Genomic DNA, 18469 nt, shown 5'->3' on the forward strand with positions numbered 1-18469 from the left:
TCCCATTTCAGGCATGCAAGTTGTTTTTTGATGCATAAATTGTCGTTGATTGTCTGCCCCAATTATTTCAGGGGATCATCCGAGTGCCTGCACCCTGCCAGTATGCCCACAAGCTTGCTTTCCTGGTGGGACAGAGCATCCACAGAGAGCCCAACATGAACCTGGATGACTTCCTCTACTACCTGTGAGAGGGGAGCAGCTACCTGAAGAGCACTTTGGAGTGAACTTGCCTGCCCTGGCAGTGGTGATGGTGGGGGTGGTGGTGCTTTTCCCTGGGGCGATGGGGGAGGTGGGGGTGGAGGGGAGGAGGAGGAGGAGGAGGCGGTGTGGAGCAGCCTGGCCGGGTGGAAGAGAAGGAGGAGGAGTGGGGTGGTGGTGCGGGTTCCTCCAGGAGGATGGTGTACTGGCTGTGGCTGGAGGAGAGTGACCCGCCCAGACCCGGAGGCTTCTGCTGCTGCTGCGGTAGCCCCACCAGGGGGGCCTCCGTCTCCGTGCGCCGACCCAGGGAGAGAGAGGACGCACGGGCCAAGCTGTCCTGGTCCATAGTGTAGGCCTATGTCTTCACTGGTCCATAGTGTTTACCTATGTCTCCTACTGAATCACTGGTCCATAGTGTAGGCCTATGTCTTGGTCTCACCATCACTTCCTAACGATTGTCGGAAGAGAAAAAAAACACACAAGTTAAATGCCAAATGACAATGACATGATTGACACCAACCAGTCTTCAATCATGTCTTCATCTACTCTCCACCAGTCCTGTAGCTCCCTCTACCGGCCAGACGCTGCATGCTCCCCACAGGGGGCCCAAGTGTTTACACAATTTAGTCTGGCAGTATTGTTGTTAATAGGACCACAGTTATAGTCTGGCAGTATTGTTGTTAATAGGACCACCGTTATAGTCTGGTAGTATTGTTGTTAATAGGACCACAGTTATAGTCTGGTAGTATTGTTGTGAACAGGTCTACACAGTATAAATCCTGATTTTATGACATTATAATTGTACTGTGACCGTCATATTTTTTCTCCGCCAACTTGGAATGGATCTCTTATCCTTTAAAACCATAAGAAGAGACATGCACCATGCATGTCCATATGCAATTTTGGACCAATCAGACTTACAGGTGATTTTAAGTTTATTTTTATATGTTTGGCCAGATTTTGCACCTTCAGAAAAATCCATCATGGCGGACCTTATCGGTTCTTGAGGCAAATATGTTCCCCATGAGGAAAGACACATACGTACCAAGTTTCATACATCCGGGGTGGAAATGCCAGCATTCTGAAGTTAATTATTTACTTTTGGTTATTATAGCGCCACCTATGGTTTAATCATGGTCATTCTTTCTGCCATAGTTACTGATGCTCTCTAGTTGTGGCATGCAAATTTATAGCATTTTCGGTCAGGGACTTTGAGCTATTTGACCAAAGCGGGGAAAAAGAATAATAAGGATTATACCACCAATAACAATACTGTTCCTAAGTAGTAGTAGTAGTAGTAGTAGTAGTAGTAGTAGTAGTAGTAGTAGTAGTAGTAGTAGTAGTAGTAGTAGTAGTAGTAGTAGTAGTAGTAGTAGTAGTAGTAGTAGTAGTAGTAGTAGTAGTAGTAGTAGTAGTAGTAGTAGTAGTAGTAGTAGTAGTAGTAGTAGTAGTAGTAGTAGTAGTAGTAGTAGTAGTAGTAGTAGTAGTAGTAGTAGTAGTAGTAGTAGTAGTAGTAGTAGTAGTAGTAGTAGTAGTAGTAGTAGTAGTAGTAGTAGTAGTAGTAGTAGTAGTAGTAGTAACACTAATTAAGACAAGTATCCCAGTTCTAGTGGCAGCTGTCATGTGAAAAAGATAGGATACTACATGAAAACCATTGTCTTTTTCAACATATTTAAACATATGGACATTTGATTTTCATTTGAACAATATTGATGGATGGAGGTAATATAACTAATCAAATGAAACAGAAATTATTATTTTCTTAAATATTTAATCTATTTGTAAAATGGAATTAATGGAAATGCAATTTTCTTGTGAGCAAAAACAAGACACCCCCCACATGTATTGCTACTTTGTGTATTGCTACTCTGTGTGTAAATGATTAGAACATTGTTAGAGAGGATTTTGGAGGAGCCTGTCTTATTTAAACCTCAGACATTTAGTTTGGTTTGCTCTTGATTGTTGAAGTGAGTGGAGTCACCATGGAGAGATAAATCGAGCTCTCTGAGGCCTGCAGAAAGAGGGTTGTAGATGTGTATGAGTCTGGGAAGGGATTTATAAAGATCTCCAAACAATTACAAATCAGCCATTCCACTGTCCTGAAAAGAATTTACAGGTGGAGAACATTTAAAACAACTGCCAACATGGCCAGGTCAGGCCGTCCAAGCATTTTCAAACACCATGACTTCTGGAACAATGTGTTTTGGATGAAGTATTTATGCACAGTAACAGAAGACTTGTTTGGTACAAACCAAAGACAGCATTTGAGCACAAGAACCTCATACCAGCTGTGAAGCCTGGGGGTGGAAATGTAAGCAACTTACCATGAGAGGAAGGGGGTTGTGGAGTACCCTGTACCAGTGGTAAATGTCTCCACAACCCCCCGCCCTCGAATGGTTAATTGCTTTTCTACAAAAGCTACCACATAATATAAAAAATACACAGATGTAACATAATAAAAAATACACAGTTGTAAGTTGTAACATTAAATTCATTTCTTTACAATCATTAATCATTTCTTGACTTACTTGACTTAGGTCCTTTTTCTTCAGGGGGGGTATTCCATCAACATCGCTAAAAGAAAATCCAGGTTTAGTCTGACAAGTCTCGCGAGAGTTCCTAAAAATATCCAGGCATATTCTGATAAGTCTCGCGAGAAGTTATCAAAAATAAGCCAGGATTTTCCTTTAGCGACGTTGATGGAATACCCCCCGGGTGTGAAGAGTAGGGCCTCCAACGAGTTGACGCCACCGGTCTCTGTCCCTCGCCACAGCGGCCGCCGCCTCCCGGGATCTCAGACCCGGCATGTCCCGCTGCCTCTCGACGGTTCTCCTCCAGGTTTCTTTGGGGCGTCCCCCTTTTCCTTCGTCCATCATTCAGGGGTCCATCTGAGGGCTATGCGTTGATGGTCATCCGGGCTTTTCCTCAACACGTGGCCGATGTACTTCCATCTTCTCTTTCTGATCTGCGTGCTTTCTTACCATCTCTATACCAGCACGTTCTCTCGCTTCTTCGTTTGACACCCGTGTATATATATGTATACATATCCTTTCGCCACAGAATATAGTCCCATAAACAACATTAACGATTGCATTGTAGGCTTGGCCACATTCACTTGCCTTTGAGCCAACTTGTTCGTGATTGGTGCCTTGGAATGCCACTCCAGATTGGTAGACTGATATTGGCTAAACAGTGGGCGGAGTCAGCACAGGTGTTCTTAATCAGATTGATTGGGAGGCGCATTGATACTGGAAATGCGGTCGGAGCTGAAATGAAGGGAGTTGGGGGTGTTTACCACTGTTGCTAGCCAATCAGAATCCAGTATCCAAACATGCTGTTGGAGAAGTCATTGCTCACCATCATAGAATCCACTATGAGTTCTATATTGTATCACAGGCTGCTTGAGGAAAATGTGAGACCATGCAAAATTGAAGCTAAAGCAGATGTGGACCATGCAACATGACAATGACCCAAAACATTGCAGTAAATCCACCAACGAACGGCTCAAAAGAAAGAAATGGAGAGTTCTGGAAAGGCCAAGTGAAAGCCCGGATCTTAATCCTATTGAGATGCTGTGGGGTGATTTGAAACGGGCTGTGCATGTGTGACGGTCGGGATTATTACCGCCGCCTTGTAGGGGTTACAAAGTACTCAGTCTGGGGAGGACTGAGTGGGACAGGATCTAGGTCCCCCACACCCAATACCTATGGCCTCAATGTTCAGGTGAGTGAGCAAGTTGTTTCCTGTTTAGTAGCTTGGGTTAACGTCAACCTCTTAGACGGGGTAAAGTGGGCTTTAGTAGGTGGCCGTGAAAAGTGTGTGCAGTGTGTGCGAGGCAAGTGCCGAACTGACCTGACACCACCCCTGTTGTGTCCTGTTTATACCGCCAGTGGGCGCTAGTATGCTAGGGATGTATGCAGTTACGGAAGTGATGTATGCACTGACGGATGTGAAGAAGAGAGTTGAATAAACGTGCGAAGTGAAGAGCAGCTGCGTGTCTCCCGGTCTCATTCTTTCCTAACTACTTTCTTACTACAGAATACCACATTTTTGGCGACGAGGATGGCTATTTCCTTACCCTTACCTACACCGTTCATGCCTGTGCCAGGCGAACCTGCTATTTCTTTTCCTACTTGGTTGAGAATGTTTGAAAATTACATGCTCGTAATTGATGCTACCGGAGAAAAATGGCCGGAGGAAAGAAAGCGCGCGGTTCTTCTCCATGCACTTGGGACCGAAGGACAAAGACTGTTCTACACTCTAAAGGATACGGGTGTTACCTACACTTCTGCCGTGGATGGACTGAAAAAGTACTTTGTTCCTAAGGTGAATGTGATTGCTGAACGTCACAAATTTCGACAGAGAGCTCAGGGTCCTGACGAGACGGTTAATCAGTTCCTTGCTTCATTACGCGAGCTAGCTGCAGCTTGTGAATTTGGTGCCATGGAGGAACAAATGATTCGTGATCAACTGATTGAGCGTGTTGCTAATACACGCATACGAGACAGACTTTTGCTTGAATCGGACTTGTCTCTGGACAAAGCTACTTCAATGGCCTTACAAATCGAGGCTGGACTACGGAACTCCAACGTTCTCTCTGGAGCTACAGCTTCGGTGAGAGCCATCGAGAAACAGCCGACGAGGAGGAGGTTCGACAAGGGCAAGAAGAAAGCTCCGACGACGACTGCACCTGCCACGGTCTACAGCCAGCCAGCTACAACTGGGAATCAGCGCGCCTGCTTCCGATGCGGATCCACAGGACACTTAGCTAACAAGCCTACATGCCCGGCGGTTAAGGTGACTTGCAATACATGCGGAAAAGTTGGACATTTTTCCAAGGTGTGTAGATCGGCTCAAAAAGAGGTGCGTGAGGTAGTGGTGAATGACGTTACTGTGCTTTACATGCAGGGGGCCGTCGTGAATGATAAAATTATGTGTACTGTACGAGTTGATGCAAATTATCATTCCCATGATGTTGAGCTGATAGTGGATACAGGCTCATCTGTTTCTATTATTCCAGAGAGTACTTACCAGACACTTTTCCATACATGTGTCCTTGCTGAGCCTACAGTGAATCTGCTTACTTACTCCAGAGAGAAAATTCCTGTTAAAGGTTGCATGCATGCTACAGTTGTTCATAATGGACATTCAGTTACAGGTTCATTGATAGTGGTTGAATCAGGAAATGCATTGCTGGGACTAGATTTATTTGTAGCATTGCAGATGTGCATTGAGGGTAACAAAATTATTACTGTTAGCCCTGCTAGCTCTCCTACTGTGCTCCGAGCACCTACTGTACAGAGTACCACTCCACAGACCGAACCAGAGGTTCTAGTACAGGAGTTAGGGTGTGCAAAAGGTTTTATGCACAAAATACAGGTTAAACCAGATGCTGTGCCAGTACAGCAGAAACTGAGGAGGCTTCCGTTCTCAGTGAGGCAGGCTGTGACCGATGAGCTCGCAGATCTACAGGAAAAAGGCGTTATAGAACGTATAGACGCATCTCCATGGGTTTCCCCTATAGTTGTGACCCAGAGAAAGGGGGGAGGAAAGCCTCGCCTGTGTGTTGACCTCAGAGAACCTAATAAGGCAATCATCAGTGACTGTCATCCCTTACCGCACATGGATGAAATGTTCGCTGAGCTCCGTGGAGCCACAGTCTTTTCTACTATAGACTTAGCCTCTGCTTATCACCAGTTGCCATTGCATCCAGATAGCCGTGATTTAACTGCGTTTATCACGCATGAGGGTCTCTTTCGTTTCTGCCGAGTGCCATTTGGCCTCGCTTCTGCTCCTTCAGCTTTTCAGAAAATGATGTCGACTGTACTGACAGGCCTGCCAGGCGTACAGGCCTACCTGGATGATGTGATTTGCTACGGCATCACACAGCAGGATCACGATGTCAGCCTACGGAGAGTGCTACATGCTCTAAATGAAGTGGGACTTAAACTGAACATGCACAAGTGTAAGTTCAACCAGAAAGCTCTGCGCTTCCTGGGCCACACTGTGTCCAAAGATGGTCTTCATCCTGACCAAGACGGGGTCAGTGCTGTGGCGAACGTGCCTGCCCCGCACGACACATCCTCCCTGCGGTCCTTCCTAGGACTTGCATCGTGGTATAGTAAATTCATACCTGACTTCTCTACTGTGGTGGAACCGCTACGTGCTACACTCAGGGAATCTACTGACACTAAGTTTGAATGGACAGCGGATGCAGAGTCCAGTTTTACTGAGGTTAAGAGACTGATTACTGAGAGTCCTACCTTAGCATTATATGATCCTGAGTTACCTACTTATGTCACTACCGATGCTTCTAACTATGGATTGGGGGCTGTAATGAGCCAGATTCACCCAGACAATACAGAGAGAACCATAGCTTTTGCGTCCAGGACACTTTCTCCTGCAGAGAGAAAGTACTCTACCGTCGAGCGTGAGGCGCTGGCATGCGTTTGGGCGGTGGAAAGGTGGAGAACCTACCTGTGGGGACATCGTTTTGTCCTACGCACAGACCACCAAGCGTTGACAACCCTACTCACTTCCAGGGGTACGGGTCGCGCAGGTCTGAGAATAGCGAGATGGTCTGCACGTCTACTATGCTTTACTTATGATGTCACTTACCATCCAGGGAAACGTAATGTGACTGCTGACTGCTTGTCCAGACTCCCTCTGCCTTCGACAGGAGAGGTGGAGGAGGAGCCAGACATGGTGGCTACTGTGTTCACAGGTTCCTCACATGCCATATCTGTGACCGAGTTCACTGCTGCCTGTGAGGCCTGTCCTGAACTGACTCAACTGAGACAGCAGATACAGAAAGGTTGGCCAAAATGCAGTAAGAATGTGACAAAGGAACTTGCTCCATATTTTAGAGTGAGAGATTAACTGGCTGTGGATGAACTACTTGTCATGAGAGGCCCCGACCGTGTGGTGGTTCCTACTACACTACGGTCTAAAGTTGTAAATTTAGCTCATGAAGCGCATCAGGGAATAGTGCGTACTAAACAGAGACTACGAGAGCTATATTGGTGGCCGCAAATGGACAGATGTGTCCAGACATTAGTAGGCTCATGTGTACCCTGTCAATACAATGACAAAACAGCCAAAACTGCGCCTGCACCACTTACCCCAGTGGAACTGCCAGGTGGACCATGGGAGAAGGTGGCCATTGACATTGTTGGTCCCTTTGACTGTGCGACATGGGACTGCCGTTATGCTATTACACTCACAGACTATTACAGTAAGTGGCCAGAGGTGGCGTTTGTCTCTACTGTAACTACAGAGGCGGTTATTAGCTTCTTGACTACAGTGTTTAGTCGGGAAGGTAACCCTTCCTTCCTGGTCTCTGACAACGGATGTCAGTTTACCTCCCATGCTTTTGCAAGCTGTCTGGGAGAGAGAGAGATAAAGCACCTGCGTTCCAGTGTTTATTATCCAAGAGCCAACGGGGCTATTGAGAGATTTAATCGAGTTCTCAAAGAGTGTATTCAGACGGCTGAGAGAATGCACAAGCCATGGAAACATGCAGTAACAGAGTTCTTACTGAACTATCGCGCTACGCCGCATGCTACTACAGGAGCTACTCCCTTTGAGTTGCTGAGGAACAGAAAGATGCGTACAAAACTAAATGTCCTCCCTGTCTCACACCAAATTAAGTCACATGAGAAAGTGCAGGAGACAGTGGGACGCAAGCAACAGGAGAGTAAGGAGTACACAGACAGAAGGAGGGGAGCGAAAGTGCCCATGTTCCAAGTGAATGACACCGTACGTGTCCGCAGACCGGAGCATGTAAAAAAGGGATCATCAAGATTCACAGAACCGCTGACAGTAGTTAGTAAAGCAGGACAGAATACATACCTGCTCAGGGATGGTCGAAAATGGAATGCATCCAAGCTTACACGCTTCCCCAAGGATGCTCTGTCTGGCACCAGTGGTGAAAAGGAGATTGAGCTAGAGGAGTTCATGGTGCCCGAGACAGAGAATGTGTTTAATGAACCAGGTCCAAGAAGGAACCTTAGAGTCAGAAACCCACCTAGGTGGCTGGTAGACTTTGTGCCGTAGAGAACATACAAAAAGGGTAGGATAGAACACGGTTCTAACTTAGTACAAAAAGGTCCTACAATGCAATGACAAAAGTGAATGTTCATTGCAGGTTTCACTGTCATAAACTGTTTATTGTTGTTATTCATTCTGCTGATTCATTCATTTTAGTTTCCTTAGTTTTCATTTTATTTCAATTGTACTGACACCAGTCTACAGAATATTGCATTCTTTGAGTACTGTAATTCCTTTAAGAAAGGGGGAAATGTTGTGTCCTGTTTATACCGCCAGTGGGCGCTAGTATGCTAGGGATGTATGCAGTTACGGAAGTGATGTATGCACTGACGGATGTGAAGAAGAGAGTTGAATAAACGTGCGAAGTGAAGAGCAGCTGCGTGTCTCCCGGTCTCATTCTTTCCTAACTACTTTCTTACTACAGAATACCACAACCCCCTACTTTACCTAGGTCTAGCTAAACAGGTGAGGCGCCCCTACCCCCAGGTAAGTAAATGAAATGGGAAATTACAGCTGTTATTCCCTTCAAATGTTTACTCAAGAATAAACACAGAGCTAATGGAAAATTATCCAAACACAAAACGGTTAACATTTGGGTCAAGAAATTCAATATGGTAATGTATTAGCAGTCACCCAGAGAGTCTAGCAGTCTCACAGAGAGTCTAGCAGTCTCACAGAGAGTCTAGCAGTCTCACAGAGAGTCTAGCAGTCACACAGAGAGTCTAGCAGTCTCACAGAGAGTCTAGCAGTCTCACAGAGAGTCTAGCAGTCACACAGAGAGTCTAGCAGTCTCACAGAGAGTCTAGCAGTCTCACAGAGTCTAGCAGTCACACAGAGAGTCTAGCAGTCACACAGAGAGTCTAGCAGTCACACAGAGAGTACATTTAACAACATCATCAACTTAACTGAATGCAGATAAACTCAAAAACAGGCATTTCACTCTTATTTTCACATTGACATTTAACACATCTCAGTCTGAATGAGCAGTCCTTTTCTTCCAGTGTGGGTGTGTGCGCGTTCAAGCGTTAGTCCGTTCAGTTCACAGTTCTGTTCGTTTGCGCACGGTATGCGCGGCTGGCCAGTGCTAATGGCAAGGTGTAGTGCAGAGATTACCCATACAGCAGAGATCGCACGTCAAGGGTGTCTGATGGCTGGCAGGGCAAACTTCGAGAAACCTCGCTGAACCCACGCCTCACTGGCGCACGCTTCTCCTCTGTACAGGACAACGAACACCAACCACGAGTAGCTCCTTTCTCTCGCAGTTCACATACGGGGTGGGGGAGGGGTGAGCTGGCGCACGCTTCTCCTCTCGATACTGACGACGTTCAGGCCTGCTCTTCCCAAATAAAACACTCGCAAATCAACGTATCCCGTACTTTGTATGACCACTCGGTAATATCTTCTTATCAAAACTATATACTTGTAAAGAGCCCACACTGTTACCGCTCCGTCCACGTTGCTCGTTCCCACTCACTGATTCTCTTTCAAGCACCCCTGCGCAAGCACACCTGCGCATTCATGTGAGCTCGTCTTAAAGGCGCAGCATATATTTGTACCCGCTACATTCCCCCCTGCGAAACCCTGCCATGCCATCCAACATCCAAATGACGATGCGACCTCTGTAAAAGAAGAAATAAAAATACAACATGTCACTCCATACGACAGTACCCACAGGTAGGTTCACAACACAGGTAACATTTCAACCAGTACAGAAGGATGCCTCAGAAGAGCTGTGTGGTATTCTGTAGTAAGAAAGTAGTTTGGAAAGAGGAGACCGGGAGACACGCAGTTGCTGTTCACTTCGCATGTTTATTCAACCCCTTCTTCTTCACATCCGTCAGTGCATACATCACTTCCGTCACTGCATACATCACTAGCATACTAGCGCCCACTGGCGGTATAAACAGGACACAACATTTCCCCCTTTCTTAAAGGAATTACAGTACTCAAAGAATGCAATATTCTGTAGACTGGTGTCAGTACCATTGAAATAAAATGAAAACTAAGGAAATGAAAATGAATGAATCAGCAGAATGAATAACAACAATAAACAGTTTATGACAGTGAAACATGAAATGAACCTTCACTTTTGTCATTGCATTGTAGGACCTTTTTGTACTAAGTTAGAACCGTGTTCTATCCTACCCTTTTAGTATGTTCTCTACGGCACAAAGTCTACCAGCCACCTAGGTGGGTTTCTGACTCTAAGGTTCCTTCTTGGACCTGGGTCATTAAACACATTCTCTGTCTCGGGCACCATGAACTCCTCTAGCTCAATCTCCTTTTCACCACTGGTGCCAGACAGAGCATCCTTGGGGAAGCGTGTAAGCTTGGATGCATTCCATTTTCGACCATCACTGAGCAGGTATGTATTCTGTCCTGCTTTACTAACTACTGTCAGCGGTTCTGTGAATCTTGATGATCCCTTTTTTACATGCTCCGGTCTGCGGACACGTACGGTGTCATTCACTTGGAACATGGGCACTTTCGCTCCCCTCATTCTGTCTGTGTACTCCTTACTCTCCTGTTGCTTGCGTCTCACTGTCTCCTGCACTTTCTCATGTGACTTAGTTTGGTGTGAGACAGGGAGGACATTTAGTTTTGTACGCATCTTTCTGTTCCTCAGCAACTCAAAGGGAGTAGCTCCTGTAGTAGCATGCGGCGTAGCGCGATAGTTCAGTAAGAACTCTGTTACTGCATGTTTCCATGGCTTGTGCATTCTCTCAGCCGTCTGAATACACTCTTTGAGAACTCGATTAAATCTCTCAATAGCCCCGTTGGCTCTTGGATAATAAACACTGGAACGCAGGTGCTTTATCTCTCTCTCTCCCAGAAAGCTTGCAAAAGCATGGGAGGTAAACTGACATCCGTTGTCAGAGACCAGGAAGGAAGGGTTACCTTCACGACTAAACACTGTAGTCAAGAAGCTAATAACCGCCTCTGTAGTTACAGTAGAGACAAACGCCACCTCTGGCCACTTACTGTAATAGTCTGTGAGTGTAATAGCATAACGGCAGTCCCATGTCGCACAGTCAAAGGGACCAACAATGTCAATGGCCACCTTCTCCCATGGTCCACCTGGCAGTTCCACTGGGGTAAGTGGTGCAGGCGCAGTTTTGGCTGTTTTGTCATTGCATTGACAGGGTACACATGAGCCTACTAATGTCTGGACACATCTGTCCATTTGCGGCCACCAATATAGCTCTCGTAGTCTCTGTTTAGTACGCACTATTCCCTGATGCGCTTCATGAGCTAAATTTACAACTTTAGACCGTAGTGTAGTAGGAACCACCACCCGGTCGGGGCCTCACATGACAAGTAGTTCATCCACAGCCAGTTCATCTCTCACTCTAAAATATGGAGCAAGTTCCTTTGTCACATTCTTACTGCATTTTGGCCAACCTTTCTGTATTTGCTGTCTCAGTTGAGTCAGTTCAGGACAAGCCTCACAGGCAGCAGTGAACTCGGTCACAGATATGGCATGTGAGGAACCTGTGAACACAGTAGCCACCATGTCTGGCTCCTCCTCCACCTCTCCTGTCGAAGGCAGAGGGAGTCTGGACAAGCAGTCAGCAGTCACATTACGTTTCCCTGGATGGTAAGTGACATCATAAGTAAAGCATAGTAGACGTGCAGACCATCTCGCTATTCTCAGACCTGCGCGACCCGTACCCCTGGAAGTGAGTAGGGTTGTCAACGCTTGGTGGTCTGTGCGTAGGACAAAACGATGTCCCCACAGGTAGGTTCTCCACCTTTCCACCGCCCAAACGCATGCCAGCGCCTCACGCTCGACGGTAGAGTACTTTCTCTCTGCAGGAGAAAGTGTCCTGGACGCAAAAGCTATGGTTCTCTCTGTATTGTCTGGGTGAATCTGGCTCATTACAGCCCCCAATCCATAGTTAGAAGCATCAGTAGTGACATAAGTAGGTAACTCAGGATCATATAATGCTAAGGTAGGACTCTCAGTAATCAGTCTCTTAACCTCAGTAAAACTGGACTCTGCATCCGCTGTCCATTCAAACTTAGTGTCAGTAGATTCCCTGAGTGTAGCACGTAGCGGTTCCACCACAGTAGAGAAGTCAGGTATGAATTTACTGTACCACGATGCAAGTCCTAGGAAGGACCGCAGGGAGGATGTGTCGTGCGGGGCAGGCGCGTTCGCCACAGCACTGACCCCGTCTTGGTCAGGATGAAGACCATCTTTGGACACAGTGTGGCCCAGGAAGCGCAGAGCTTTCTGGTTGAACTTACACTTGTGCATGTTCAGTTTAAGTCCCACTTCATTTAGAGCATGTAGCACTCTCCGTAGGCTGACATCGTGATCCTGCTGTGTGATGCCGTAGCAGATCACATCATCCAGGTAGGCCTGTACGCCTGGCAGGCCTGTCAGTACAGTCGACCTCATTTTCTGAAAAGCTGAAGGAGCAGAAGCGAGGCCAAATGGCACTCGGCAGAAACGAAAGAGACCCTCATGCGTGATAAACGCAGTTAAATCACGGCTATCTGGATGCAATGGCAACTGGTGATAAGCAGAGGCTAAGTCTATAGTAGAAAAGACTGTGGCTCCACGGAGCTCAGCGAACAGTTCATCCATGTGCGGTAAGGGATGACAGTCACTGATGATTGCCTTATTAGGTTCTCTGAGGTCAACACACAGGCGAGGCTTTCCTCCCCCCTTTCTCTGGGTCACAACTATAGGGGAAACCCATGGAGATGCGTCTATACGTTCTATAACGCCTTTTTCCTGTAGATCTGCGAGCTCATTGGTCACAGCCTGCCTCACTGAGAACGGAAGCCTCCTCAGTTTCTGCTGTACTGGCACAGCATCTGGTTTAACCTGTATTTTGTGCATAAAACCTTTTGCACACCCTAACTCCTGTACTAGAACCTCTGGTTCGGTCTGTGGAGTGGTACTCTGTACAGTAGGTGCTCGGAGCACAGTAGGAGAGCTAGCAGAGCTAACAGTAATAATGTTGTTACCCTCAATGCACATCTGCAATGCTACAAATAAATCTAGTCCCAGCAATGCATTTCCTGATTCAACCACTATCAATGAACCTGTAACTGAATGTCCATTATGAACAACTGTAGCATGCATGCAACCTTTAACAGGAATTTTCTCTCTGGAGTAAGTAAGCAGATTCACTGTAGGCTCAGCAAGGACACATGTATGGAAAAGTGTCTGGTAAGTACTCTCTGGAATAATAGAAACAGATGAGCCTGTATCCACTATCAGCTCAACGTCATGGGAATGATAATTTGCATCAACTCGTACAGTACACATAATTTTATCATTCACGACGGCCCCCTGCATGTAAAGCACAGTAACGTCATTCACCACTACCTCACGCACCTCTTTTTGAGCCGATCTACACACCTTGGAAAAATGTCCAACTTTTCCGCATGTATTGCAAGTCACCTTAACCGCCGGGCATGTAGGCTTGTTAGCTAAGTGTCCTGTGGATCCGCATCGGAAGCAGGCGCGCTGATTCCCAGTTGTAGCTGGCTGGCTGTAGACCGTGGCAGGTGCAGTCGTCGTCGGAGCTTTCTTCTTGCCCTTGTCGAACCTCCTCCTCGTCGGCTGTTTCTCGATGGCTCTCACCGAAGCTGTAGCTCCAGAGAGAACGTTGGAGTTCCGTAGTCCAGCCTCGATTTGTAAGGCCATTGAAGTAGCTTTGTCCAGAGACAAGTCCGATTCAAGCAAAAGTCTGTCTCGTATGTGTGTATTAGCAACACGCTCAATCAGTTGATCACGAATCATTTGTTCCTCCATGGCACCAAATTCACAAGCTGCAGCTAGCTCGCGTAATGAAGCAAGGAACTGATTAACCGTCTCGTCAGGACCCTGAGCTCTCTGTCGAAATTTGTGACGTTCAGCAATCACATTCACCTTAGGAACAAAGTACTTTTTCAGTCCATCCACGGCAGAAGTGTAGGTAACACCCGTATCCTTTAGAGTGTAGAACAGTCTTTGTCCTTCGGTCCCAAGTGCATGGAGAAGAACCGCGCGCTTTCTTTCCTCCGGCCATTTTTCTCCGGTAGCATCAATTACGAGCATGTAATTTTCAAACATTCTCAACCAAGTAGGAAAAGAAATAGCAGGTTCGCCTGGCACAGGCATGAACGGTGTAGGTAAGGGTACGGAAATAGCCATCCTCGTCGCCAAAAATGTGGTATTCTGTAGTAAGAAAGTAGTTAGGAAAGAGGAGACCGGGAGACACGCAGTTGCTGTTCACTTCGCACGTTTATTCAACCCCTTCTTCTTCACATCCGTCAGTGCATACATCACTTCCGTCACTGCATACATCAGTAGCATACTAGCGCCCACTGGCGGTATAAACAGGACACAACAAGCTGAAAACAATAACACTTTTCATTCCTCAATACCTAAAAACATGGACATGCATGAAGGTAAGTATAAAACATTTGCAATTGCACAAATTATTTCAAAACATAATCACTCCTGAATCTACAGGGAATTCTACCCCTGGTCTGTCTTTGAGACCGTCTGGGTTCAGCCACACTCTCACTTTCACTCCCTGCATCTGACCCACCCATAGTTCCCAGCTCCTCATGTATGGGCCTAGCAACTTCACCTATGGCCCCATCATCAATCTGACCCTCATCATTTGAATGCTCCTCGACTACTTCTGTAATACCCAGGCCTGTGTTTGTGTGGGGCATGTGTGTAGTGGCAGGGATGCATATGAAGTCAGGGCAGCCTGTGTCAATGTCAGGGTCGGTGTCCTTACTGGACGGGTGCCTCTCCGTAGGCAAGGCGAGCCCTCTCCGTAGGCGAGGCGAGCCCTCTCCGTAGGCGAGGCGAACCCTCTCCGTAAGCGAGGCGAACCCTCTCCGTAAGCGAGGCGAACCCTCTCCGTAGGCGAGGCGAGCCCTCTCCGTAGGCGAGGCGAGCCCTCTCCGTAGGCGAGGCGAACCCTCTCCGTAGGCGAGGCGAGCCCTCTCCGTAGGCGAGGCGAGCCCTCTCCGTAGGCGAGGCGAACCCTCTCCGTAGGCGAGGCGAGCCCTCTCCGTAGGCGAGGCGAGCCCTCTCCGTAGGCGAGGCGAACCCTCTCCGTAAACGAGGCGAGCCCTCTCCGTAGGCGAGGCGAGCCCTCTCCGTAGGCGGGGCGAGCCCTCTCCGTAGGCGAGGCGAACCCTCTCCATAGGCGAGGCGAGCCCTCTCCGTAGACGAGGCGAGCCCTCTCCGTAGTTGAGGCGAACCCTCTCCGTAGGCGAGGCGAGCCCTCTCCGTAGGCGAGCCCTCTCCGTAGGCGAGGCGAGCCCTCTCCGTAGGCGAGGCGAGCCCTCTCTGTAGGCGAGGCGAGCCCTCTCCGTAGGCGAGGCGAGCCCTCTCCGTAGTCGAGGCGAACCCTCCAGGATGCGCTCGCTGAGTGGAGGAATGATGACTGTCTCTCTGCCTGCCACTTTAACATATCCTATTCGGTCACTCTGTCCGAGGGACCCTGCCTCTTTTCTGATGTTCGCTAGCACCCTGTGGACCTTAGCCTCTGTTTCCCGATACTTATTCATCTTCTTCATGCCGTCCGTGGCAACGAAAAGATCCTTCAGTTCACTTAGAACATTCATTCCCAGGATACCTGGGAGGCCTCTCATCTCTTCCACATCTGGGCTTTCATCTTTAAGGACAAAGACACACTTCCTGCCAACGGTCTTCCCCATGCACTCTACCTCCGCCTCCAGGCATCCAAGGACGGGAATTACGAGGCCATTGGCAGCGGCGAGCTGGACCCAGTTGGCTGAGGACAACGCCGACTTCCCAAAGTACTCTCTGAAGTAAGATTCCCGGATTGTGGTCACCTCTGAGCCTGTGTCCAACAGGCAGTCAGTCTTCACGCCTGCTATCTTCACTTCAACGACCAAGCAGTTTCCAAAGGCACTTACACTTGAGGCTTGAGAAGTGTTACAGGGCTGCCTTGCCAGGTGACTTCTAATTGCAGGGGTACCTGGACTCTGGCGCATCGCCCCTCCGGGGTCGTTTCCTGCAGGCCCAGATGGCCCATCCCTTCTGAGTGGAGGACGTGCTATGCCCATAGCTCCCCTGTTCAGAGGACAGTGTCTGCTGGTATGTCCTGGCTCATTGCACGTGTAGCAGATGAACTGCCCATCTTCGTTTTTCAAAGGGGGGCTTCTTGCCTTCTCGCCTTTCCCTTGTGTCATGCCAGTGCCACTGTGGCCCATCATCTGGAACAGTTCATCTTGACGGATGGCTAACTTTTGTATTGCTTCATGCAACATCTCCATTGTCAACTGCGAAGCAGGTTCGTCGGTAGCCCTGGTAGCATTAATGGCACCTTTGGCACGGGAACTGCTTTGCGCACTATCAGACCCCTGAACCTCTTCCTCCTCAGACCATGAGATGGCGTCTTGCATTAGCTCAGCAAAAGTAAGACTCTCCTTTTCCTTCAGTCTCCTCTTGATCTCTCTTCTTAAGATATCATCTCGAAGCCCAAGAGCAAGCTGTTCTTTCAGCATTCCGTCTGAATCAGGGACACGCTTGGCATCTCTACGACGAATTCGCATTAGCTTTTCTTGAATGTCATAGGCGTAAGAACATATGGTCTCTCCTGCCAACTGCTTGCGGTCATAGAATTATTTGAGCCGGGTGCCTAAAGGGACTTTGTCACCATAAGTCTTACGCAGTGCTTCAAATATGGTCTCTGCATCCTTAGCTTTGTCTGCCATATACTTGACTGTGAGTTTGGCTTCGTTTTGAAGATGCTGCTTGATGAACTCGGCTTGGTCCTCTATAGGGACCTTCATGATTTGAAGGGCAGATTTAATTGATGTGATCCATTCTTCAATATCTACATCACCTTGTTTACCACTGAAATCTGAAATCTTGCGGTCTCTGGGGATATACACAATAGATGCAGGGGGCTTTTCTTTTTGCTGATCTATGACTGCTTTAGCTAATGCCAGAGCTTCTCTATGCTCGCTTCTAGCTTGTATCAGGGCCTCGGCTTGGTCATTGAACCTCTCCATCATCCCCTCAAATTGCTTCTTAAGTTCCTCTAATTCTGCCATGGCTTCCACTTAAAAATGGTTGCTTATTCTATCCTGTTCGTGACGCCAATTGTGACGGTCGGGATTATTACCGCCGCCTTGTAGGGGTTACAAAGTACTTAGTCTGGGGAGGACTGAGTGGGACAGGATCTAGGTCCCCCACACCCAATACCTATGGCCTCAATGTTCAGGTGAGTGAGCAAGTTGTTTCCTGTTTAGTAGCTTGGGTTAACGTCAACCTCTTAGACGGGGTAAAGTGGGCTTTAGTAGGTGGCCGTGAAAAGTGTGTGCAGTGTGTGCGAGGCAAGTGCCGAACTGACCTGACACCACCCCCTACTTTACCTAGGTCTAGCTAAACAGGTGAGGTGCCCCTACCCCCAGGTAAGTAAATGAAATGGGAAATTACAGCTGTTATTCCCTTCAAATGTTTACTCAAGAATAAACACAGAGCTAATGGAAAATTATCCAAACACAAAACGGTTAACATTTGGGTCAAGAAATTCAATATGGTAATGTATTAGCAGTCACCCAGAGAGTCTAGCAGTCTCACAGAGAGTCTAGCAGTCTCACAGAGAGTCTAGCAGTCTCACAGAGAGTCTAGCAGTCTCACAGAGAGTCTAGCAGTCACACAGAGAGTCTAGCAGTCTCACAGAGAGTCTAGCAGTCTCACAGAGAGTCTAGCAGTCACACAGAGAGTCTAGCAGTCACACAGAGAGTCTAGCAGTCACACAGAGAGTACATTTAACAACATCATCAACTTAACTGAATGCAGATAAACTCAAAAACAGGCATTTCACTCTTATTTTCACATTGACATTTAACACATCTCAGTCTGAATGAGCAGTCCTTTTCTTCCAGTGTGGGTGTGTGCGCGTTCGAGCGTTAGTCCGTTCAGTTCACAGTTCTGTTCGTTTGCGCACGGTATGCGCGGCTGTCCAGTGCTAATGGCAAGGTGTAGTGCAGAGATTACCCATACAGCAGAGATCGCACGTCAAGGGTGTCTGATGGCTGGCAGGGCAAACTTCGAGAAACCTCGCTGAACCCACGCCTCACTGGCGCACGCTTCTCCTCTGTACAGGACAACGAACACCAACCACGAGTAGCTCCTTTCTCTCGCAGTTCACATACGGGGTGGGGGAGGGGTGAGCTGGCGCACGCTTCTCCTCTCGATACTGACGACGTTCAGGCCTGCTCT

Source organism: Nansenia antarctica (genome assembly GCF_963989245.1).
Source record: "Nansenia antarctica genome assembly, contig: SCAFFOLD_127, whole genome shotgun sequence".
Classification (NCBI taxonomy): domain Eukaryota; kingdom Metazoa; phylum Chordata; class Actinopteri; order Argentiniformes; family Microstomatidae; genus Nansenia; species Nansenia antarctica.